A 23,409-nucleotide genomic window follows, 5' to 3' on the forward strand; every position below is an offset into this window, starting at 1 on the left:
TCACAAGAGAAAACACTCCATGCTTTCTTGATTCTGTAGATGTGTCCTTTTGCTGTGGATGTATGCTCAAGATGCTCAAAAGTTGCTTCAATGGAGATGGGTAATGGCAAATTGGTAGCTTTGTGAGCTCTCAATTTGGCATTATAAGGGTATGGGTATGTCTTTTGGCTCTCAAAAGGGCATGGTAACTTTAGCTCAAAGATTGTTGATGAAATGGCTTGGGATGGGATTCAATTTATAGGCTAAGGGGTAGAGGGATGGAGGGCTTAGATGCAAGGATGGATGAAGGCTTAAGGAGGGCTAGGATGCACTCAAAGGAGAGCACATGGATTGTGCTTGTTTAGCACCAATGGGAAGGTGACACTTGTCACAAGGAGGATGAGTGTGAGAGGGTAGGGTAAAGGGTTGGTTAAAGGCATGATGAGTGGGGTTGAGTATGTAAGAGGGATGTAAGAGGAATGAGTGTGGAAGAGGGAAGAGTGTGGAAGATGGGTGTAAGAGTCATGAGTGGGCTTGTAAGAGTCTTTTATGTTTTGTAAGAGCACTCATGACTTAGTGGTTGGGTTTTTTGAGGGGAGACTTTGGTTTGGATTAGGAAAGTCTTAAACTTGTTTAAGGAATGTGACAACATTAAGGGGTGGATTAGGCTTGGGTTTAGGATTAGATTAGGAATGTTAGAGATGTGCAAGTGGATGGCATTAATGAGGGTGGGTGAGTTAGTGGCTAAGCTTGGTTAGTATGGGTGGATGGGGTGGATTAGGCTAAATGGAGGATTAGAGATAGGTTAGGGGTTTCTGAATTTGAGGATTTCATTTATCAAATAGATTTATTTTAATAAATGGAGATTTTTGGAATTAGATAGAAGAATAGGATTTAATTGATAAATAATAGATTATTTGATTTATCAATTAGGACTATAGATGATTAATTAAATTAATCAACTAGGGGATGACAAAGGATTAATTAAATAGAAATTTAATTAATAATGCCTTTTTAGATAACTAAATAGGATTACTAAAATAGTGTAATCAAATTTAGGTGTCTACATTTTGCCCCTCTTTGACATAGTGTTAAGACAACACTATTTCAAAGAAGTTTGAATGAAGACGACACGAGGAAGATGTTTTAGCAACAAGGTTGCCCCAGTCTCGGATAAGAAGAGGAGAGACTAGACTTAGATGATGCCCCCTCAAGAAGGCGACGGGGAGAGAAATGAGGCTCGACGACTTCTTGAAAAGTACAAGAAATTGAGACGAGCTAAGACGCAGGTTGGCCAAGAGAAGGGGCTGAATTAGCTCAAACTCTTACTACGGGAGAATGATAAAGGGAAATCAGAGGCACAATAGTAAAGCAAGCTTAAGACTTTCCAGGATTGGGGGGGGGGGGGGGAGGAGCGGAGCGCTATAAAAGGAATCCATGGTAGGGAGATGGATGATAGAATGATAAAGCTGATGCAACAAGATTTCAAAGAGTCAGATTGGCGGAAGATGGGTTTCGGGGATCCCTAGGACTAGGATTGTGGATCTCGAAAGATGAGGCTTGGTGGATTGATTTGATTGGTGGATCCCTAAGACTAGGATTGTGGATCCCTAAAGCTAAGCGTGAGGATTGATTCAAAGAGATACTGATGCATAAGCTGGGGTAGGAGCGACAGATGTAGGATATGGATGGGGGATAATGGAGATGAAGGGAATCCATTGAAGCTTTTTGAGCGGGGGGATACTTCAAAGAGAAGTACCACCATGTAGTTGAGCACTAGATTTGCTATAGGACTATTGGTTAATTGCCAAGGTTACCAAGAACATCAAGGCCTTTTCACCCACCGTCCAGAGGACTGACAAACTGACTCGAAACAAACACGCAAGGATTGCCCCAGTATCACACATGAATCCCACAGGAAGCAGAGTGGAAATGACACTAGGTAACCCACAAGCAGAAAAAGAAAACAAGCAAAAGACCTAATCAAGACCTTATGCTCTAATTGCCCCATTCGCAGCATACCATGATATGGAAGATCGTGCCAACCTTGAGGAGGAAACAAGGAGATTGCTTGGAAAAGATATTTCAAGACCCAAAAGGGAAGATCCCAAATCAAAAGAAAGTGAAAATCCAAAAGAGAACTGTTTGCCAACGAGATGGGTAGGACGAGGTACTAACGGACTAAGATCAGACATGAAGAAAGCTATATCCTGCAAGGATCTATCAGAGAGCACCTAAGCTGATGGATCTGGATGAGTGATGCGTCTAGCAAGCTGAACTAAGAAGGATAACACTTTGGTGACAGGAGATCTAGCTAAAGGATGCATTGGAATATCTAACCAAAGTGTGTGATGTGTGCAAGATCTTGACCAAGGATGAACTAACACAAAAGCCGGATAGATACAATGATACTAAGCTAAAGAGGATGTACAAGCTGACAGACCAAGATATGTTACAAATGTACAAGTTTGTTCATGTTTTGGTTTTTTTGTGAGATGGAAATGTTTGTGAAGGATGGTATGTCTATAATAGTTGATAGGTGGATAGGTAGATGGTTTGTGAAAAGCTTAAGGAAAATGGGATTCTGTGTGTGCATGTGATAGGATACAGGCTAGGATACAAGATTATTTACAAGCTGGAATATGGTACAAGCTTTGGACAAGATTCGAATATATACAAGGTATGGTACAAGATTTACAAGGTATAATACAAGCTTTGGTACAAGATTTACAAGCTGTATAGGAGGTATTGACAAGCTCCATCAGATTTTGGATATTTGATTGGAACACCAAGGAAACAAGCAGGTGTTTTATGGGATGGTGGGTGGATGGATGAGGGATAGGATAGTGATAGATAATGGATTAGTCTTTAGCACACAAGGCGCCTGAATTACCAAGTTTTCACCAAGGTACCTATCCAAGGCGCTCGAATTGCCAAGTTTTCACCATTGGACGCTTATTTCTCTTTACTATTTTTTTTTGTATTTTTTCAAAAGCTGGGTATACCAAGGATCTTCAAGCATAGAACTTCTTGAGATGAATGATGTCAGTGGGATCATTCAAGAGTTCTCCTTCTGGCGTAGATAATTGATAGGCTCCGGAGCCAAAGGAGGCAGTAACCACATAGGGACCAAGCCATGTAGGTTCAAACTTGCCTTTCTTTTCTCGATCTGCTTGGACTTTCATATTTTCTTTGAGGACCATGTCACCTGGCTGAAAGGGTCATGGGAGCACCTTCTTGTTGAAATTCCTTTTGAGACGAGTTTGATAGACTGTGAGATGGTCATAGGCTTGTTGTCTCTTCTCGTCTAAGAGATCTAGCTGGGTGAGTCGAGCTACTCTATATTCTTCATCTGAGATTTGCCCTCGCAAAGATATGCGTAGTGAGGGAAGTTCAACTTCTATAGGTAATACCGCTTCGGCACCATAGACTAGGGAGTATGGAGTTGTGCCTATGGATGTATGGAAGGAAGTTCGATAGGCCCATAGAGCCGAATTTATTTGAAGGTGCCAATCACAGCCGGAATCATTGACAACTTTCTTTAGGATTTTGAGGGTTTTATTAGTTGCCTCTGCCTGGCCGTTACCTTGTGGGAAATATGGGCTAGAAAAGCGGTGATGGATGCGGAGGGAAGTGCATAATTCTTCCATGTTGAGATTTTCAAAGTTACCTCCGTGGTCAGTGAAGATGGTGGATGGGATGCCGAAGCGGCAAACAATGTGGTACAAGATGAACTTGGAGACTTGAACTCCTGTAGCTGAGACTAGGGGGACTGCTTCCACCCACTTAGTGAAATAGTCTGTAGCTGTTATTATCCATTTATGTCCATCAGATGAGAGAGGTGTGATAGTTCCAACTAGATCAAGGCCCCAACAAGCAAAAGGCCAAGGTGGTGCAATAGGCTGTAGATCCTGTGCTGGAGCGTGCACAAGATTTGCATGATGCTGACATGGGAGACACTTTCTGACAAAGTCACAAGAGTCTTCTTCAATGGTAGGCCAATAGTAGCCTGCTCTAAGGATTTGTCGTGCTAGGACAATACCACTCGTGTGGGCACCGCAAAGTTCGGAATGTACTTCTTTTAATGCCATCGCGGCCTCATTTTCATCTAAACATCGAGAGAGGGTATCATGATAACCCCGACGATATAGGGTATTGGCTATGATAACATAGCGGGATGATTTTCGAATAAGGTTCTGGCATTGGGTGCGTGTGAGGTGAGGGGATATGATACCATCGTTAAGATAAGCATGAATTTCATGGTACCAAGGGGATTGGGGACCAACCAAGATACAAACACGGTTTGAATCCTCATTCGCATAAGCGGGTGTGAGGAGTTGCTCAACTAAAAATTCATACTGCGTAGCTTCTTGGGGAATTTCCAAGAGCGAGCCGATAGTGGCCATGGCATCTGCTGCCTTGTTCTGCATTTGAGGCACTTGTGTAAACTGAAGCTTTGTAAAATGCTGGGTCAGCTGATCAACTAGCTCTTTGTAGGGTAATAGCTTTTCATCTTTGGTTTGTTATTCATTTAAGACTTGTTTGATGATGAGTTGGGAATCACCAAAGACTTGTAACTCATTGATATTCCATTCTGCAGCTATCTTTAATCTTGCTACAAGAGCTTCATATTCTGCTATATTGTTGGTGCTAGGGAATTGTAGCTTGAAGGCTTTTGGAATGTAATCTCCTTGAGGTGCAACTAATAATATTCCTGCCCCTGATCCATGAGAGGTGTATGAGCCATCAAAATAAAGCTTCCATGGGGGTTGTTCTTCAATTAGGCAGATATGCTCATCTGGAAATTCTGTGAGCAAAGGATATGCATCTACTAGAGGTGCATCAGCTAGGTGATCTGCTATAGCTTGCCCTTTGATTGCCTTTCTGTCCACATACTGGATGTCAAACTCACTTAGTAGCATAACCCATTTGGCCAAACGGCCTGTAAGTGTTGTTCTGGAGAGCATATACTTGAGAGGGTCAATCTTGGAGACTAGTTGGATGGTATGACTTAGCATGTAGTGGCGAAGCTTTTGAGTTGAGAAAACAACTGCCAAACAAGCTTTTTCCATAGGAGTGTAATTGAGTTCATAACCAACTAGGGTTCTACTGATATAGTAGATGGCTCTCTCTCTGCTATAATCATCATGTTGTGCTAGAAGTGCCCCTAGGGCAGTAGGTGTTGCTGATATATACAAGATCAAGGGACGACCAGGAACTGGTGGAACCAAGATAGGGGGATTGGTGAGATACTGCTTGAGCTGATCGAAGCTGCGCTGACATAAAAGATCCCACTTGAAGTTCTCATTCTTCTTTAGCAAGTGTGAAAACGGTGTACACTTATCTGCAAGTTGGGAGATGAAGCGCCGGACAGATTGAAGTTTTCCTTGAAGAGAGCGAAGCTGTCGCAGTGTCTGGGGAGGAGGCATGTCTAAGATAGCCTTGACCTTTTTGGGGTCGATCTCTATACCCCGTTTAGAAACTATGAAGCCTAGAAGCTTGCCAGATGTGACCCCAAAGACACACTTCTTGGGATTTAGCATGAGATGATATTGGGCCAACCTATCAAAGACTTTTTCCAGGTCAGCAAGATGATCCATGAAGGTGTGAGATTTGACTAGGATATCATCCACATAATCTTCCAAAATGCTATGGATAAGATCATGGAAAATGGCTGTCATAGCTCTTTGATAGGTAGCCCCAGCATTCTTTAGGCCAAAAGGCATCATGTTGTAGCAAAAGGTTCCCCAAGGGGTAGTGAATGTTGTCTTATGCTGGTCCTCTTCTACAATCTTGATCTGATTATACCCGGAAAATCCATCCATAAGGGACAGAATTTCATGTCTAGCTGTAAGATCTACAATCATATCTATGTTGGGCAAGGGAAAATCATCCTTTGGACAAGCTTTGTTAAGATCTCTAAAATCAGTGCAGATTCTGATGTCACCGGAAGGCTTAGTGACAGGGACCATGTTGGAGATCCATTCTGAGTAGTCGATAGGTCAGATAACCTTAGCAGCTAACATTCTTTCTAGTTCAGCTTTGACTAGTAATGCCACCTTGGGGTGCATTTTTCTAAGCTTTTGTCTGACGGGCTTGATCTTTGGATCGACTGCAAGATGATGAACTACAAGCTTTGGATCAAGTCCTGGCATGTCCTGATATGACCATGCAAATTGGCCAATGTTCTCTCGTAAAACCTTAAAGAGGAGGTCAGCTTGGTCTTGTGATAGGGATGCAACAATGTGAACAATTCTAGGGATCTCTGAAGAACCAATGTTGACCTCTCTAGTATCCTCTATTAGAATAGAAGACACCTCTGGTCGATTATCTTGAGGAGGCAATACTAAATCCTCATGTTCTGCTTGTGGCTCTGGATTTTCTTGCTGAGGGGTTCTCTTCGCTACCTTAGCTAGTCCCAGATTTACCTTAGTTCCAGTTTTGGGTGTATCGAAACTAGGTTGCGGATTTTCTCCAAAATACCCCTTGGGATCTAGCTTGTAGATGTAGGCAGAATCTGGCTTTTTCTTCTTATGAGGAGTTTCGGCTCCCATGAATCTTAGAAGCGCTTCCTCTGATGCAAACTCATCAATATGTATGACACTTGGTTGGTCCCAATCTATGAGTTGTGGATGAGCGAGTGGTAGGTCAATGAGATGGATGGATAGTTCTCGGAGAACAGAGTCTCCTAGGAAGATTTGGTTTGGGATATCGTCGTAGGCTCTCTTTTCAACTTCCTCGGGAATGTCTTCGATTTCGACAAGGTCGCGGTGAATGTTTGAAAAAGCGTGACCGTTCTCGTTGGTGCCCCCAATTGTGGGTATGCCAAAGCCAAGACCTGACTTCGTTTCCCAATTATGTAGTTCGATGGGACATTGCATGCCCCTTTCTTCTGGTCCTAGTCCACCTCCTTGATAGTTCCATTTTTCAGTGATGAGCTTATGTTGTTGGGGATACTTCTGGCTGAAGTGATCAAGGCATGCTTGATTTCTTGGAGGGGCATCCTTATGTAACCAATTGTTGGTATCTGGAGTGAGCTCCTCATGAAGAGGCATTTTTTAGGATACAAAGGTGGTTGGGCCAAACCATTTGTATCGAGGAGGTGGAATCTCCTTAGCTTTGTGATATGTTGGTCGTCCATGGGTATGTGGATCAAGTGGGATTGCTCCGACATCAAATGCATCTGATAGACTATATTCTCCACAGCCTTTGTTGTTGATCTTTACAGTAGATAGGGTGGAGGCGAGGATGGTTTCTGCGTCATTACAAGTGTGGGATGAGCTGGCGATGGCTGTGCCGATGTCTATTCCAGGGCAATGGTTTGTATATGAAGCTTCAACCGCATTGTAGTAAGCAAAGGGTTCTGGATCGGCGTGGATGGTTACCTCAGTGCCCTGATGCAGAAATTTGATGCACTGATGGTAGGTGGATGGAACGGCCTTCATAGCATGAATCCATGGGTGACCGAGGAGGATGTTAAATGGTAGGTTTAGATCAACAACATGGCAAACTATCTCTTGGATGACCGGCCCAACCTTGATTGGTAGCAAAATAGTCCCTTCTGTGGTCCTTTCCAAGTTGTCATAAGCTTTGATGGTGATAACCTCACTGATCATATCTGCCTCAGTATACCCAGCTTGTTTTATAAATTTTAGGGTGCAAATGTTCAAGGCTGATCCATTATCTATCATTACTCTTTTCACGACAAAATTGGATACCATGATGGCTATGCGAAGCGGAAGGGTGTGATCTGGCTCAACCGCGGGTATGTCGGTGGGTTTGAAAGATAGGGCACATGAGGATGAAAGGTGTCCAACAAGATTACGAAAATCAGTAGCATTGATATCAAAAGGGACACGGGATTCTATGAGAGCATTGTCAAGGATGTCTTTGTACACAGGACTAGTGCGGAGAAGGTCTAAAATGGATATTTGGGCTGGCATGTTCCCAAGGTGTTCCAAGATATTGTATCGGCTTTTTGATGGAGCTGATGGTTTTGATGAAACTGGTGGGCCTGCGATGTTAAATCGCGCTCTTCGAGTGGTGACCGCACACTCATTGTCTGGTCCTCGGATATTGATAACATTGACAGAAGGCTCTTTCTTAGATATACAACCTATAAGGCTACCATAGTCTATATAGGATGAAGTGTGGTCATTGTTCTTCCCATGCTGTTGGTTTGGCTGGCGGTTGTTGGTGTTGTTTTAGATAGGTGCTTTTCCAAGATTTTGGTTGTTGTGTGGAGGAAAAGCATTTTGATAAATCTGTAAGCCTGCATTGGGAGAGGTTTGGGCACCAACAGTGATTTCCTTCCGATCAATGAGGTCTTGCACATAGTCTTTCAGTTTCATGCATCTGAGGGTGGTGTGACCGCTTACCCTATGGAACTTGCAATACTCATTGTCCTTGTACCATGCAGCTTTGGATTGGCTTGGATCAATTTGCTGGGTAGGAGGAAATTTGATGGGGTTTTCCTTAGCCAATTTCTCAAAAATAACATCCAATGGCTCACCAAGGGGTGTATAGTTTCTAGGTGCAGGTTGGAATCTGGGCTTTTGCCCTGCAGCTACATTGATGGCATTAGCTTGATTGTTAGACCCTTGAAAGTTGGGTCTTGTATTGTGGTTTTGATAGCTTTGGTTATTTCGTTGTTGGTAATTGATAGCTTGTTGGTTGTTTGTTTGATATGGTGGGTTAGACTGGTTTTAAGAAGGACCAACGATATTCACATGTCTGGTGTCAGTAACCCCATCTGTTGCAACATGCTTGTTTTTGTTCCAATACCTAGACTTGTCATTGGAATGTGATTGATTTTGGTTGGCCTCTTTGTAAATCTTTACCACACCATATTTGATGAGTCCTTGCTCAAGGATCATTCCTTTCTCTTTGATATCCTTATAGGTCTGTAAATAGTTCATGGTCATGTGGTGAGCCAAGCTGGGATGTGCATTATCAATAAACATTTTCACCACATGGCGTTCTGGCAAGGTGCAGGATATGCGGGTGGTAAGGGTTTGCCATCTTTGCAGGTATTCGGCAAGGCTTTCTCCACCTTTTTGCTTGGTGTGGACAAGATCAACTATTGATAGCTCTATTTCAACAAGATGGGCATATTGGGCTACAAATGCCTCAGATAATTTAGCAAAGTTTTTAATTGTGCCATAGGGGATTCTATAAAACCATTCAAGAGCTAGTCCAGCCAAGCTTTTGGGAAAAAGGTGCAAGAGGAAGACATCACTGTATGCCATGTCCTGGCAATGCATGTAAAATTCTTTGATATGTGTGACAGGGTCTCCTTTTCCTCTGAATTTGTCAAATTTAGGCACCTCAAAGTGTTTGGGAAATGGTGTCATGGTAATGGCTCTGTCAAATGGGTAAGGACACACATTCTCAAACTTGAATGTCTTTGGATCATTCCCTTCTTGGATGGCTTTCAGAGCTATCTTCATTTGCTCCCACTCTGAATTGATAGGTGATGGTTGGGGTGCCCCCAATGTAGGAGTACCTTGAGGTAGGTATGTGCTAGATGGGGCCACTGAATATGGATGGCTGTGAGGGATTTGCTAATAGGGATTGTACATTGTTTGGGCAACTGCATGGTGGATGACGGGTTGTTGAGGGGGAGGTGGCGCATATTGCTGCATGTGCTGCGAGGCTTGCTGTTGATATGGGATTTGAGGTTGGGATTGAGGAACATAAGCTGGCTGTGGGATAAATGGATTGCTTTGTGGAGGTAAGGTATAAGATGGTTGTGAGGCTTGGGGAAAGGATCGGAGGGCTTGTGGGGTTTGACCAATATATGTGGGTTGTGCCCCCATTTGGGATGGTATCTGCAAATAATTGGTGGTTGGCTGGGGTGGTGGATTACCTCCTAGAAGTGGCATTGAAAAGTAGTTGGTAATTGGAGGTAATGGATTAGTTGGTGGTGGAGGTCGTGGGAATTGAAAGCTTGGGAATGGAACTGATGGGGTTTGATAGCTTTGTGGCTGGATTTGGAAGCTTGGTAGAGTGGTGGTGGGAGCTGGGGTCAATTGGGAGCTTGGTAGAAGATTGGCAATAGCTTGTGGGTTTTGATAGCTTTGTGGAGTGAAGGTAGTAGCTTGTGGATTTGTGGCTGGTGGTATTGAGCTCCCAAGACTTAATGGAAATGATGGGATTGTACTTTGAGCTGTGGTGAACAAGCTGGGGGCGATGAAAGGTTGATTACTTGGCCCCATGGGTGGCATCCCTGTTGTATATTGTTGAGGTTGGCCAAAGATGCTAGCACTAATTTGGGAGATGGGTGGATTTGGAAGGCTAGGTGTGGGAGCAGCAGCAATAGTGGAGGGGGTGAACGGTTAGGTGTTTTGATTAAAGGGGGTTTGGAGCGGAAAGGTATGAACCAAGGATGGAGTGGTGGTGGCTGGGTTGGCTTGCGGTATGGAGATTTCAACTTGGGTGGATGATGGTATGTTTGGGTCTGTTGGGTCATATGGATTGGCTGGAGGCTCTTCTTTTGGAATATATTGAGGATAATTTGGATCATAAGAGCCACTTCTACGTCTACTACTTTTCAATTAAATTGTATGTTTACTCCTCTATCTAAATATTTACATTCTATTATGAATAGGTTGTTATTGCTAATTAATATGATTACTTTACCTTTTATTTGACCTCCTTTACCTACTACAATGGCATCTAAATATTTTGATCTGAAAGATTTTTGTTAATATCATCGCCAGAATGATCATGATATTAAGAAATGTTATTCTTTAAAACATAAGGTGTGGAACTTAATTGATTCTAATGCTTTATCTGTTGATAATTTTGATGGTAGTGGGAATAAATTTGTTTCTCCTCCTAATCAAAAGCTTCAAATCTATATGAATCCTTTACCTACACATGATACTAATACTATTGCTCAGCCATCTTCTATGGATATTGTGTATGATTCAAAGATGGATGATCTTAATCATGTTGTTAATCAAGTGGAGCATGTGGTTCAATCAATATCTCTACCCTAGTCTTAACCTTTGCTTCAATCTCAAGTTTCAGCTCCACCTCAACTGAAACCTAAACCTAAATTGAAGCCTCAACCTAACACTCGACAACAACCAAAGAAGAAATGACCTCAGGGAACTTTTGATTATCTTTGATGATTCTTAGACTATTAAAGCTCACAATGGTCCTCTTTATATTTATGCTAAGATTATTGAGATACCCACTCGAGGTTGTCTTTTTGATCCTACCTCCTTAATCAATGTTATTACTGAAGAAAATCTTTTTATGAAAGGATTTCAATGTGATTTTTATGATACATCGAATGTGTGGATTTGAACTTGTACTAGTTTTTTTTATCCATCATTTGGTTCTATTGATTTATTGGTTGAACTTTGTGGAAAAATTGTGAACACTACCTTTGTTGTTGTTCCTACTTCTGATCAATTTCAAGTTAAGCTTGGTTTGTCGCAGTTAATGCCATGCATGTTGTGTCTTCCCCTATTCATAAATGTCTTAAGTTTGTTTATGATGGTGAAGTGAAGAGAACTAACCATAGTTTATATCATACTTCTAGGCCCAAGGATTCTACTACCATTGACTGCTTTTGACCTTCATTACCTAATTCGTGTCCTTTTCCACCTGATCATTATTTCCATTCATATCAAGCCTATAATCATCATAAGATTCTCGAGTTAAGATTACATCTTATGGATCTTAATTGTGATCTTTTACCTACACCATCAATACCTCCTTTATCTATGGCTTCTACAACAGTTACTCAAGCTCCTCATGTTGATTGTTAGTCTCTTAATTATCCTATTAATCCTCCTATAAAACCTATGAAGGATGAAGTAATTGTTCCTCCTAGTTCTCAATGTATTTCAAGTAAGACAAAATGTAATCACTCTGCTAACGAGCATCGTAAGAAGCATCATGCTCAAGCTAAAGCTCGTAATTATGTTCTTCAAAAATCTTTACCTTCTTTGGATATAACTATGCATGATGTGTTAGAAGAAGTCATTGCTAATAATGATGTTAAGATGCATGATTTTGATGATTCTATTTGTATCTTAGAGCCTATTTTGATTAATCTAGATGAAGAAGATACTATTAATGATACTAATGATGTTAATGATGAATATGAAACTATTGACATTGACATTGATTTACCTAATATGCTTTCCTCATAATTGACACTTACACCTAGTATCGAATGTTGTGATTCTCAAGAGGATTTGTTAGGATCAACCACAAACAAAAATATTAATTACATGCAAATATAAACAATATTAGAAAATAATAAATCACATAGAAGAGAACACAAGATACCAAGATTTGATGTGGTTCACCCAATCCTTGGGCTACATCCACTAAACAATAAGTCCAATATTATTACGATCCAGTGATTACAACTTGATTACAAATTGTAAACCCTTATAGCTCAATACCCCTGCAAGAAGTAATTTTCGCATAACACATAATGAAACAATCCCTAACCCTTAGCCCTTTTATACAAGTATTTTTTCACATGTTCAAGTTACAACATGTTAGCCATATGTCAACCACAACGTTGGCTATGACCCAAAGTTTTTTTATGAAGTATGTATAGTACTTCCCTAATCAGTCACCACAAACTAACAAGATCCTTGTTTGGAACTAGCTATCATTCCTAGTATGTTAGATATAGTCCCTCTTGCGAGTTACTCCCCTTCCCCAAATGATATATAACAAGATGGGGAGAGTAGGTGGCACGCTTGATTGGCTAGTCCTTCATGGTAGCCTTTGTTGTGTGTTTGTCTGTTGTATTGTATTTGTGTCGTGATGTATTTGCTAAATGTTATTAGATTCTTTTATACAATCTTTGTTGCTCTGTTAGTATAAGGTAATAAAAGAATCGACCCTATTGTATTATTCCTCTATATGTATCTTTATTCTTACATATGTTTTTTCATGTTATGTTGTATTTTTGTTATTGTTCATACATATTTCCTTGTGTAATCCACTTGGATTCGCAACTTGGTAGCATTGATTCTTTTTGGTCTCCAGGTCATGGTCTAAAAAGATTCTTCTTTGTATCTCTTATGTGATCTTTCCTCCTTTGTGATTGTAGTTCTACTTTTAATGGGGAATGATGCCAATTAATTTGCAATAATATTTGTATATATATATATATAAAATCTTATGATCATACTAACCCCACAATAGGTAGATCCCTTCTGTTTTCTCTGTATGTTTATGTGGTATTTCCCTTGATTTGTCTTCATCTGGGGGCATCTCATAGTGGAAACATAATCAGGGGAGTTGTTTATGTTTCCATTAAATCCATTGCTCCTGTTAAAGTGTTAGGAATGACTTTAACGTAGGGGCATACACTCTGCTCACTTATTGTGCACACACACACTTTTTGATACACATATATTATTTTTCAATATAAATTTTCTCCCTTTTTGGATTAATGACTAATCCTTAAAGCATAGATTTATATTTTAGGATCTCTTGATCCATCCAATTTCAAATATTTTTGATCCTTTAAGATCGAAGGTGTCCTTAAGATTGGATATCTTTTTGTTTTTTTTTTTTGTTTTACTCTTATAGAATATAATATTCTCAAGGGTAAACCCTTAATGAGTTGACTAGTGAGTAACCACATTCATGAGGTGGTTCAATTCCATCTTTCTAGTTTCCTAGTTTTCTTGTGTTGTTCACAATGGGACATAAGTTCTCATTGGGAAAGATAATCACTGATTCAGGAGCATCCCAGGCTAGCTTGCAATCCTACATGTTTGGAGGGATTTTGGTTAAATGTTGAGGAGAATCGAGATTGGTTTTGGTGGAGTTATGCTTTCATGGTTAGGGATGCGTTGGAGACACATTGGAGAACCTTTCCTCATGATTGCATAGAGATTGAATGGATTAAGTTGAAGTTTGAGCCATTTTTACCTTGCTACTAGAACTATGTTTTATGGTTTTTGGGTGCCTATTGCAAGCCATGTAACTAATTTTCTAAAATGAGTTAGAGAATGTGAAGTTCAATGATTTAAGAGGACTTGGAGTACTATCTTTTTTTAAGGTTGCTAGTCCTAATTCATTATAAGTTGGGAGATATGGCAATTCTCTTGGAGTATCAATTTTTGGCAGTTTTGCACGATGGGTTCCTGTGTATGACTTCCAAGATGAGTCTAAAGTTAGCCTTAATGAATCAACCTTAGCATGCTTAAGGGTTTGTAGAGGACCTAAAGTAATACATTTAGTTTGAAGTATAAGTTTTAACTCAATCAGAGCTATGAGATATCACAATTTTGCTTAGGTGTCGATTTTTGAACATTGAATTTCTGTTGGAGGCCGACTTGTGGCTCTTGAAGTATTTAATGTTAGTTTTTCACATTCTAGACTAACTTGTGGCTTGGATTAGTATAATTAGGGGTCTTATGGAGTCTTTTAGTCATTTATTTGGGATGGAATGAAGGATAGAGGTGAACTTGAAGAGCTAGAGCTATGGCTTAGGAACTAGAGGATCTCTTGGTGGACCTGAGGGTACAAGTGTAGATTCTTCTTGGTGTTCTTATCTAGTTGTGTATCTGGACTAGCTAAGATTGGTTTTGTAAGTTGGATCTTATTGGATCTTGTATAATTGATTTCATAATTTTTGTTTGTATTTGGACCTAACTTGGAAGGCCTTACAACAGGGCATATTGCATGTAATCAGTTATATTTTATGAACAAATTATTGTAATTTGGTATCAGATCTTGCATTATTTCTTCTTGCTATTGTGTTTCCGTTGTGTGGTTATATTGTTGGGGGCTAGGACATCTCTTTTGAGGATTCTCCTACCTTTCATTATGCCAAGTGGTATCAGAGTGAAGGTTGTTCCTGAGTGCGTAAACCGAGCGCCAAAGTTGAGGCAGTTTGCACCAGGGTTTTGTGAAGTGGATTTATTAGGGTTTGTAAAAAATCTTGGAAGATTCCTTAGAGAAGATTGGACCCTAGGGCTATTGATTATATTGGTGATGTTGTGGAAGAAAGGATCTCTGAGAGGGTTAAAGTAGATTTTAGATCTAAAATAGAGGAGGTTAAAGCCACTTTCAGATCTGAGATGGCATTGATGAAGAGTGATATGATCGTCGAGGTCATAAGTGCTATAGGTGGTGTACCTCGGCATATGGGTACTAAAGATGGTTATGAGGAAGCTGCTATAGACTTTGAGTTTGCTAGATCAAGTGATGAGACAAAAACTAATCGTTTGGAGAGACCTATGGGAAATAGAGTTGGTTAGTTTGCTAGACCTGGATCTTAGTTGAAGCTGAAGCATAAGATGGAGGTTTCTAATTTCTTAGGTACTTTGAATCCTGAAGACCTGATTGATTGGATTGGTGAATTGGAAGACTACTTTGAGCTTAAGGATATTGAGGATCCACTCAGAGTGAGGATGGCACAAACTAAGTTGAAGGGATATGCTGCTCTTTAGTGGAAGGAACTGCAAAGTGACAGGGAAGATGAAGATGAAATGAAGATCTCTAGATGGAGATTGATGCTAACTAAACTAAAGGCTAAGTTCATTCATATTGATTATGAACTTGAGTTGTTTAAGAAGTTGCAAAACCTAAAACATAAGGATATGACTGTGAAGGATTATATCGAGGAGTTCCACAAGTTGACTATTCAGTTTGGGCATAGAGAATTGTCAAAAGAGAAGGTAGCTCGATATATTAATGGTTTGAATATTCAAGATGAGATTGGTATGCTAAATATTCCTTTAGTTGAGGATGCTTATCAGTATGCTTTGAGAGCAGAAGAAAAGTTGAAGAGGAAACATCAAGGAAATCCTCAAGGAAAGGAGAAGTAGGATAGCTCGACACAAGCTAAACCAAAAGCAGAAGGTGGACTGAAACATGTTGAATAGAAAAGAAGGACAGGTGGAGGTGGGTTCAGAGGTAATTGTTTCAAGTGTGGTCAAGAAATCTTGAAGATTTCTCCAAACAACAAAACCATTTTTCTTGTAGATATAGGTGTGGAACAACGAATCAAAGAGCAGATTTGGATGCCCTTTTCATCGAACTTGTAGGATCCATGAATAGAAATTTTGTCGGAGTAGTGCAGGTCAAGGTCAACTTTTTGAGGTATAATTGTGCCCCTCTATTTGGGTCAAGGTCAACCTCTCTTCAAAAGGATAAAAATTTTCTGGGTTTCTCTGTCTTGACATTTCTAGTTTGAAATAGGTTTCAGAGATCCTCAAAACTGTACGCAAACATCAAAAATCAACACTTTCCAAACTTATCCTACTTTAAGGTTAGTATTTGTCTACTATCTATTTTTTAAGCACATACTTCTCAAATAGCAAGACCATAGGATCTCTGCCTTTCTCTCTATTCTCCATTACATGATCCATTTGTGCATTGATCACTTCCTTGTGATTAATCAATTTAGATCATTCCTATTGGGAATTTGGGTTGAGGATAGGTCCTATTATCTTCCTATTCAACAGTACCTATTTTTCTATTTCTTTTAACTCCCTCTTCATATCTCCTCTCATTCTTTATTTATATTTTAATCTCGATATCTCTACTTTTCTTCTTATTTTTATTTGTATATGAATATTTTTACTTTTCTTCCTCCATCTCTAGCCATGGCAAGATGGAAAAATAATCTTTATTTTTTATAAATAAGATATAATTAGTAATTATACTTTTGTGTACAATGGATCCATTAAATAAGTGTAGAAAGTCAATTAGGATGAAATTTAGCCTATTTAGGAGAAGGAGAGGAAGAGGAGGGTGAGCAACATCTAGAGATAAGGGAAGAAAGAGGGGGAGAAATAGATAGCTAGGGAGAAGGGAGATGTAGAAATATTGAGATATAGGTGTAGACACCTAAATCCTCTAGAAAATAAAGTATTTTTATTTTCTGAGAAAGTTTATGATGACATCATCATTTATTAATTAATTATTTATTTATTTTTATGCCATTAAATCCCTTTATCTTAATTAAAAATATTTAATTAAAGAATCCCTCACAAAAATATTTAATCTTATTTAAACATTGTTTTCTTATTTATTAATTATTTAATTAATAAATTGACCAAAAATCCCAAAATAAATTATTTTTTTATTTTTTGCCCAAAACTTGGCCAATTTCCTTAAGACCACTAACCTCTTCCAAAATCTTCTAATCCTTTTTTAATTTTGATTAAAGGCTAATCCCATCATTTCCTACCCCTAACCCAACTCAAAATATTTAATTAAGATTAAATATTAATCCTCATGTTTATTAAAAATATTTTAATAAATATCTCCTCAACCCAAACCCTTGAAATAAATAAAACTTTATTTATTTCCTAAAAACCTATTTATCCTCATCCTAGGAAGTTCTAGACTCTTCTAGAAAGTCTTCATCCTCATCCAAAGCCTAGACTCTTCTAGAAGATGTCAATCCTTATTTTTGACCCTAATCCTAATCCCCCCCCCTAACCTTGTCACATTCCCTAAACATAGGTTAAGACTTGCTAACCCAAGCCAAAGCCAACAAATATCTCCTTCTTCACCCACCCTCATTAAATGCCATCCACTTGCCCATCTCTAACAAGCCTAATCTAATCTTAACCCAAGTCTAATCCAAGCCTTAATCATTTGCACATTCCTAAGTCAAGCTTAAGACTTTCTTAATCCAACCCAAGTCAAAATATCTCAACTCTCTCACAAATATCCCAACCATAAAACTTTATGAAGCCCACAAAGCCTTAAATGACTCTTACAAGCCCATTCATTGCTCTTACAAGCCATTATGAGGGTCTTTATGAGCTTTGAGCCTCCTTTGTTGACCCCTCAACCCCTCTTGCTCTAACCAATGACCCTGTGACATGTGTCACTCCCTGATTGGCTATAAGGAAGCACAATCCATGTGCTCTCCTCTCATTCAATCTAAACCTTCCATAAGCTTTCTCCCATCCTTGCATCCTAGCCCTTGATCCCTCAAGCCCTTTGCCTATTTAAGGAATCCTCTCCCAAGCCATTTTAACACAATCACCCATAGTAACAAAGTAATGCCATTTTGATCATGAAGTAAAGCCATAATGCCATTTTTGAGAAGCCATTTTACATCAAATCCATTCACCCAAGCCAAAATCCATCAAGAACACCATTGAAGCCTTTGGAGAATCGAGCATACATCCTATCTAATTAGACAAAGCTACTCAACAAGAGAGCTTCTCATTGATAGAGCCCATTAATGGCTCATATTCTCAATTGAGAGCTCATCTTAGTCTATCTTGAAGTTACATTTATTTAGTTTTGTGAATACTTTTGATTTGATATTTAGTGTTCTTTGCATTACTAATCCTCATATACAATAGGGAGTGATGGAGAGGAGGAGAGGAGGAGATATAAAGGAATGGGAAGGGACAAATAGATATAGATAGTGAGATAGAGAGATAAATAGATGTAGTGAGGGTTAGAGGAAATTCAGATAAAGAAAAATAGAGAGGGGATATATATATATATATATATATATATATATATATATATATATATATATATATATGAGAGAGAGAGAGAGAGAGAGAGAGAGAGAGAGAGTTGCAATATAGGAAGTGATGCATACATTTTTTAAGAACCTTGCAAAATATGCTATCATGTTACAATAATAGGAAACCAAACCATCCTTGCAAAACCTTGTAATACATTTTGTCATGTTATACTGATAGAAAATAAGACTATCCTTTTTCACTTTTGCAGTTTCATTGTTCCCAACATTGATATTTATATTGATTTCAACCTTTTTGTGTCCATACCCATTGTAATCATAACAATATTTGTTGAAATTCTTGACATTTTTATTCCTATTCTTAAAATCCACTATATTTCAACACTAAACAATGTTATGCCCTAACGTATTGCAAGGATAACATCTTCCATTGGAAGCATAACTCTTTTTCCATATTTGTATATTTATTGGTTATGTGTCTTACTTTATTGCAAGAAAAATAGGTTCTATTAAAATGCAAGTACCTAGATTGAGTAGGAGGTCTCTGATTCATTAGCCTTTTTGTCCCTTATCTGCATCTAATAAACCAAATTCTTTTTATTTTTCACCTATTTCTTTTTTACTAATTACTTTTTGTCTTCCATCTACTTTTGGTTTACCGAAAAAAAAAAATCTTCTTCCTACCTCTCATCTATTATACATTTCTTGTCTTATCCATGATTTTGGACTACCATGTCCTTTTTCTCTTTTGTTCTCTTGTGGTCTACCATAATCATTTTAGTTACTACATTAATTTATGAATCATTCATTCTCTCCTCATTGTTCTTAGTCATGTGGAACGCACTTTGCCTTGATTGAGTTCAATCTGTACTTCATGTTTGGTATAGGAACACCTAGGAAAATGACCAAGTTGTTCATATGGTCCTATTTTCCTTATGTTTTCATGTAAATGTAATAATTTATCCTAATATCATGAGTTGTATGAGTCTTTTCTAATGTCAAACTAGTATGTAATTGCTATTTCGCAAGGCTACCAAAATGCAAGTTGTGAAATAGCGAAAAGTTTCAATGCAATGACCATTTAGTTCAAATTCTTGTTATGGTTTGTTGGAATAATTTAAGGAGTTATAATATGACCTATTTTGTCGATCAATCTAGTATAGAGAAGTTTCTTGAAGATTTTTGTGGAATGAACCAAATTGATTCAAAAATTCTATGCATTTTAATGTATGATCAACGATATTACAATTTCATTTCGCAAACATTATTCTCTACAACTCATAGTAGATGAAAACATATTGAATCTTTTTTTTTTTTACTTACAATAGTTTGGGTGGAAAAATAACTGAGAAAATACTTGATCTCTTTTAAGAGGTTTAAAACCCACAAACTAGGGTTTGAACAAAAATGAGGCATAACTCTTCATTCCACCATTACAAAAATCCAATTCTTAGTGTGATGAAGAATTTAATTGTAACAATACTACCCATGGTGGATTTGGGTCAATTGGTGCATGCCACAGTAATTATTGAAAGCAATTAGAGGCTAGACATATCTATGTGGCTAGTTAGATTAACTACAGACAAGTATGCAAATATGAATGTACAAAGTGGACAATCAAAATGAGTGTGGATTGAGTATGTGATTGGTTGTACATAAATTTTTGTAGGGTTGTCTCTTGGAGGAATTTAATCAAGTCATGAGTCACATTATAAACCAGGCAATTAGGCTTACTAGGGCATTAAAGTGAGGGTTTGGGGTTTGGTACTAAGGAGACAAAACCCAGTTGCAAAAGCTTGGAATCCTACATAAGAGGGAAAAGGGTTTCCAAATTCAAAATTTGATCCATAGGTTATGTATGTAGATTTGGAAAGAAATCCAAATTACTTAATTAGGAGGTTTAATTCCTTGTAGATCTAAAATTGGCCAAGCCCGCAGAAAGAAAGACTCAAAATATTTGTATTGAACCCAAGTTGGTCAAATTAAGTTGCTAGGAGACAAAATAGTATGTCTACAAGTCTTGGAGTAGAAGTCAAGGGCAAATCCTAATTGTTAAGGGGTAGAGTAGAACTCTTGGTGATCTTAGATTGAAGAAGGACGATTATGCATGAGAAAAGAAACCCACTCGTGAAGCAATGTCGATGTAATTTATTTTTTTTGATAGGTAATCGACTGAAGCCTAGATTATTTATTATTCATTTATTATTGTTAAGATTAATTATTAGTATGTGTTAATCTCAAGTAGATTTGAGCCCAAGACCTCCCCAATGAGAGGCTTGCAATTTACTGATGCGTTGTAGGCTCTTGCCTAAGCAAGGGAGGTAATATCAGTTTTAGGGATCTTTTTTGGAAGATTCCTAGTGAGGTGTACAATCTATTTGGGTCAAAAGACATTATCCATGTGCTCAAAATCCCTTTGCATCATATTGGTATCATAGCCAATAGGTTAAACATTGGATTGATGTATGTCAGAACTAGTGGAACAAATATGAACTAAAAGTTTGCCTCCAAAACAAGTGAAGTAGAAAGACTTGGAGGAGATGGAGTTTAAACTTTGAGAAGAACCAAGGGAGAAATTGAATGAAGAATGGGAAGAAAAGATCAAGTTGTGGACAAAGAAAATAAAAAGGTAAAGGAACTTAATAATCCTATACAATTGATGGCTTGGAGGATGAGTCTAAAGATGATGTAGAGAGAAGATACCCAGACTTGGAAATGGCTATATATCAGAGGGCATTTGTGAAATCAATCAAGGATTCACATAGGGAAGGTACAAAGAAAAAGATGGATGTCCCTACCTTTGGTAGGAAGTTTAATGGAGATGAGTTGGTTAATTGGATAGAAACTGTGGAAAACTATTTTGAGTACCAAGAAGTAGAAGAACAAATGAAGATTGGATTTACAAAAACTAAATTGAAAGGCTTTGCCATGGTGTGGTGGAACTATCTACAAAATGACAGGGAAAAACAAGGCAAGAATGTAATAACCAAGTGGATCAAGATGGTGACCTTACTTAAGGGTAAGTTCATGCTTTTAGACCATGAAATCCAAACAATCAAAAGATATCAAAATCTGAGAAAAAAATATATGGATGTGGAAACATACATTAAAGAGTTCTATAGATTGAGCATGAGGATCAAAAACAATGAGGATAAACAAGAGAGGGTAATTATTTATGTGAATGGCTTGAGATGTGGCATTCGAGATGAGACAAGCATGATGATACCCAAGATAGTCGATAAATATTTCTAGTTAGCCTCAAGGGTTGAGGAGGAACTTAAGATAAGGAATGAACATAATGGAAGAGGAAGAGGGGGAAGGAATAATAGAGGAAGAGACAACTTTTGAGGGAGAAATTCATTAATCAGGATGGTTCACTACTACATTTGGCCCTAATTTCTAATGTTAATTTCAAATAGGGGGGCAAATTTTGTGAACTTGTTTTTTTTTTTTTCCCCCAACATCATCGAAAGTTCAGTTACTTTTACTTCAACCATTGTAATTTTGACAATAACAAGCTATCATTTAAAAATATAAAAACACCAAATCATTTTCACATGAGACCACACATGAAAGGTGTGATTCTTGTTTGTGTGCAAAAATGTGAGTACCATGTCTCAATGTTAAAAACCCACTCGTAACACTACCTGGGTATAGACATGTATTGCTTCAATTTTATGTGATTTCAAAAGGAAATAGCTTGAAATGTAATTTATGTGATTTGAAAATAAAGTTGTTTGAAACCTAATTTATATGCTTTGAAAATAAAATTGGTTAGCTTGAAACCTAATTTTATTTGAAAATTAAATTGCTTGGAACAACAAATAAATGTGTAAACAAACCATCAATTATGCCCTAAGAACACTATAATGATTGTCGCATTTGAGCAACACAAATTGTAGCACCAATCTTTTTGGGATGACTTCCTTTAGCAATAAGTTGTAGCACAAATGTAACCCCCTAGCCCAATTATACAACACACCCATTCTTCTAGTGCCTGCCCTCGTTCACATCTTTCTGGACACATTGTTATTATCATTATCAGGCTATGTTAGACTAGTTTTATGTTGATGGATTAGTGGTATTGTTTTGAGAGTACCAGACATTATGTTATGGATTCAGTTGATATATGATGAGATTATTTAGATTCTACATTTGATGTATGCATGATGATCATTACATTATTTTCAGTTATTGATGATGATTAGTTAGATGGTTTATTATCTCATGTGTTTTATTATGGATACTTACCCCATACTTGCATGTGTATGGTGTGCGTGTTTGTTCTTATTGTATGGCATTTCTAATGTGGTTAAGGAAGGGAGTCGTAGTCACCTACTAGCCAAGATCTACACGATGCACCACTTCCTGCCATTACCTGTTTAGTGTAGCATTATATATGTATTGTATGTACATGCATGGTTTTTATGCAAGTTGTAGGTACCGGGTATCGACTTCCCTAAATTGCCAGGATGAGCGTACCCTATTCCACTATCTCAATGATAAGAGAAGGGAGATAAATTCTCAAGTCCAAATCCCAAACCCTTAAACCATTTGTCCTAGTGAGGTAGGACAAGTATTTGGATATTTTACCTTCTGAATGTGTCGGATGACATAATTCATGATTTTTAACCCTTTAGACTAATTTTGTATGAATTGTTCTATGATTGGTTTTTATATTTTATCTTGGAGGTCTATGGTGAATTTTCTATTAATTAAGTCTTAATAAATAGATTTAATTAATAAATTAATTATTTGGAGAAAATTAATATAATATCATGATCTTTGATATTTTGACTATAATTAATTAAATGAGAATTAATTGAGAAAAAAGAATTAAATAAAAGAAAATTAGAAATTAAAATTAATAATTATTATAAAATAATAATAAAGTAATAAATAAATACTAATAATAAAAGTTATAAAAATTAAAATGAAAGTTATAAAAAATTAAATAAGAGTTATAAGCTTGC

The sequence above is a fragment of the Cupressus sempervirens genome, chromosome 7 (assembly GCF_028749045.1).
Source record: "Cupressus sempervirens isolate cs-2001-9-10 chromosome 7, ASM2874904v1, whole genome shotgun sequence".
NCBI classification, from domain to species: domain Eukaryota; kingdom Viridiplantae; phylum Streptophyta; class Pinopsida; order Cupressales; family Cupressaceae; genus Cupressus; species Cupressus sempervirens.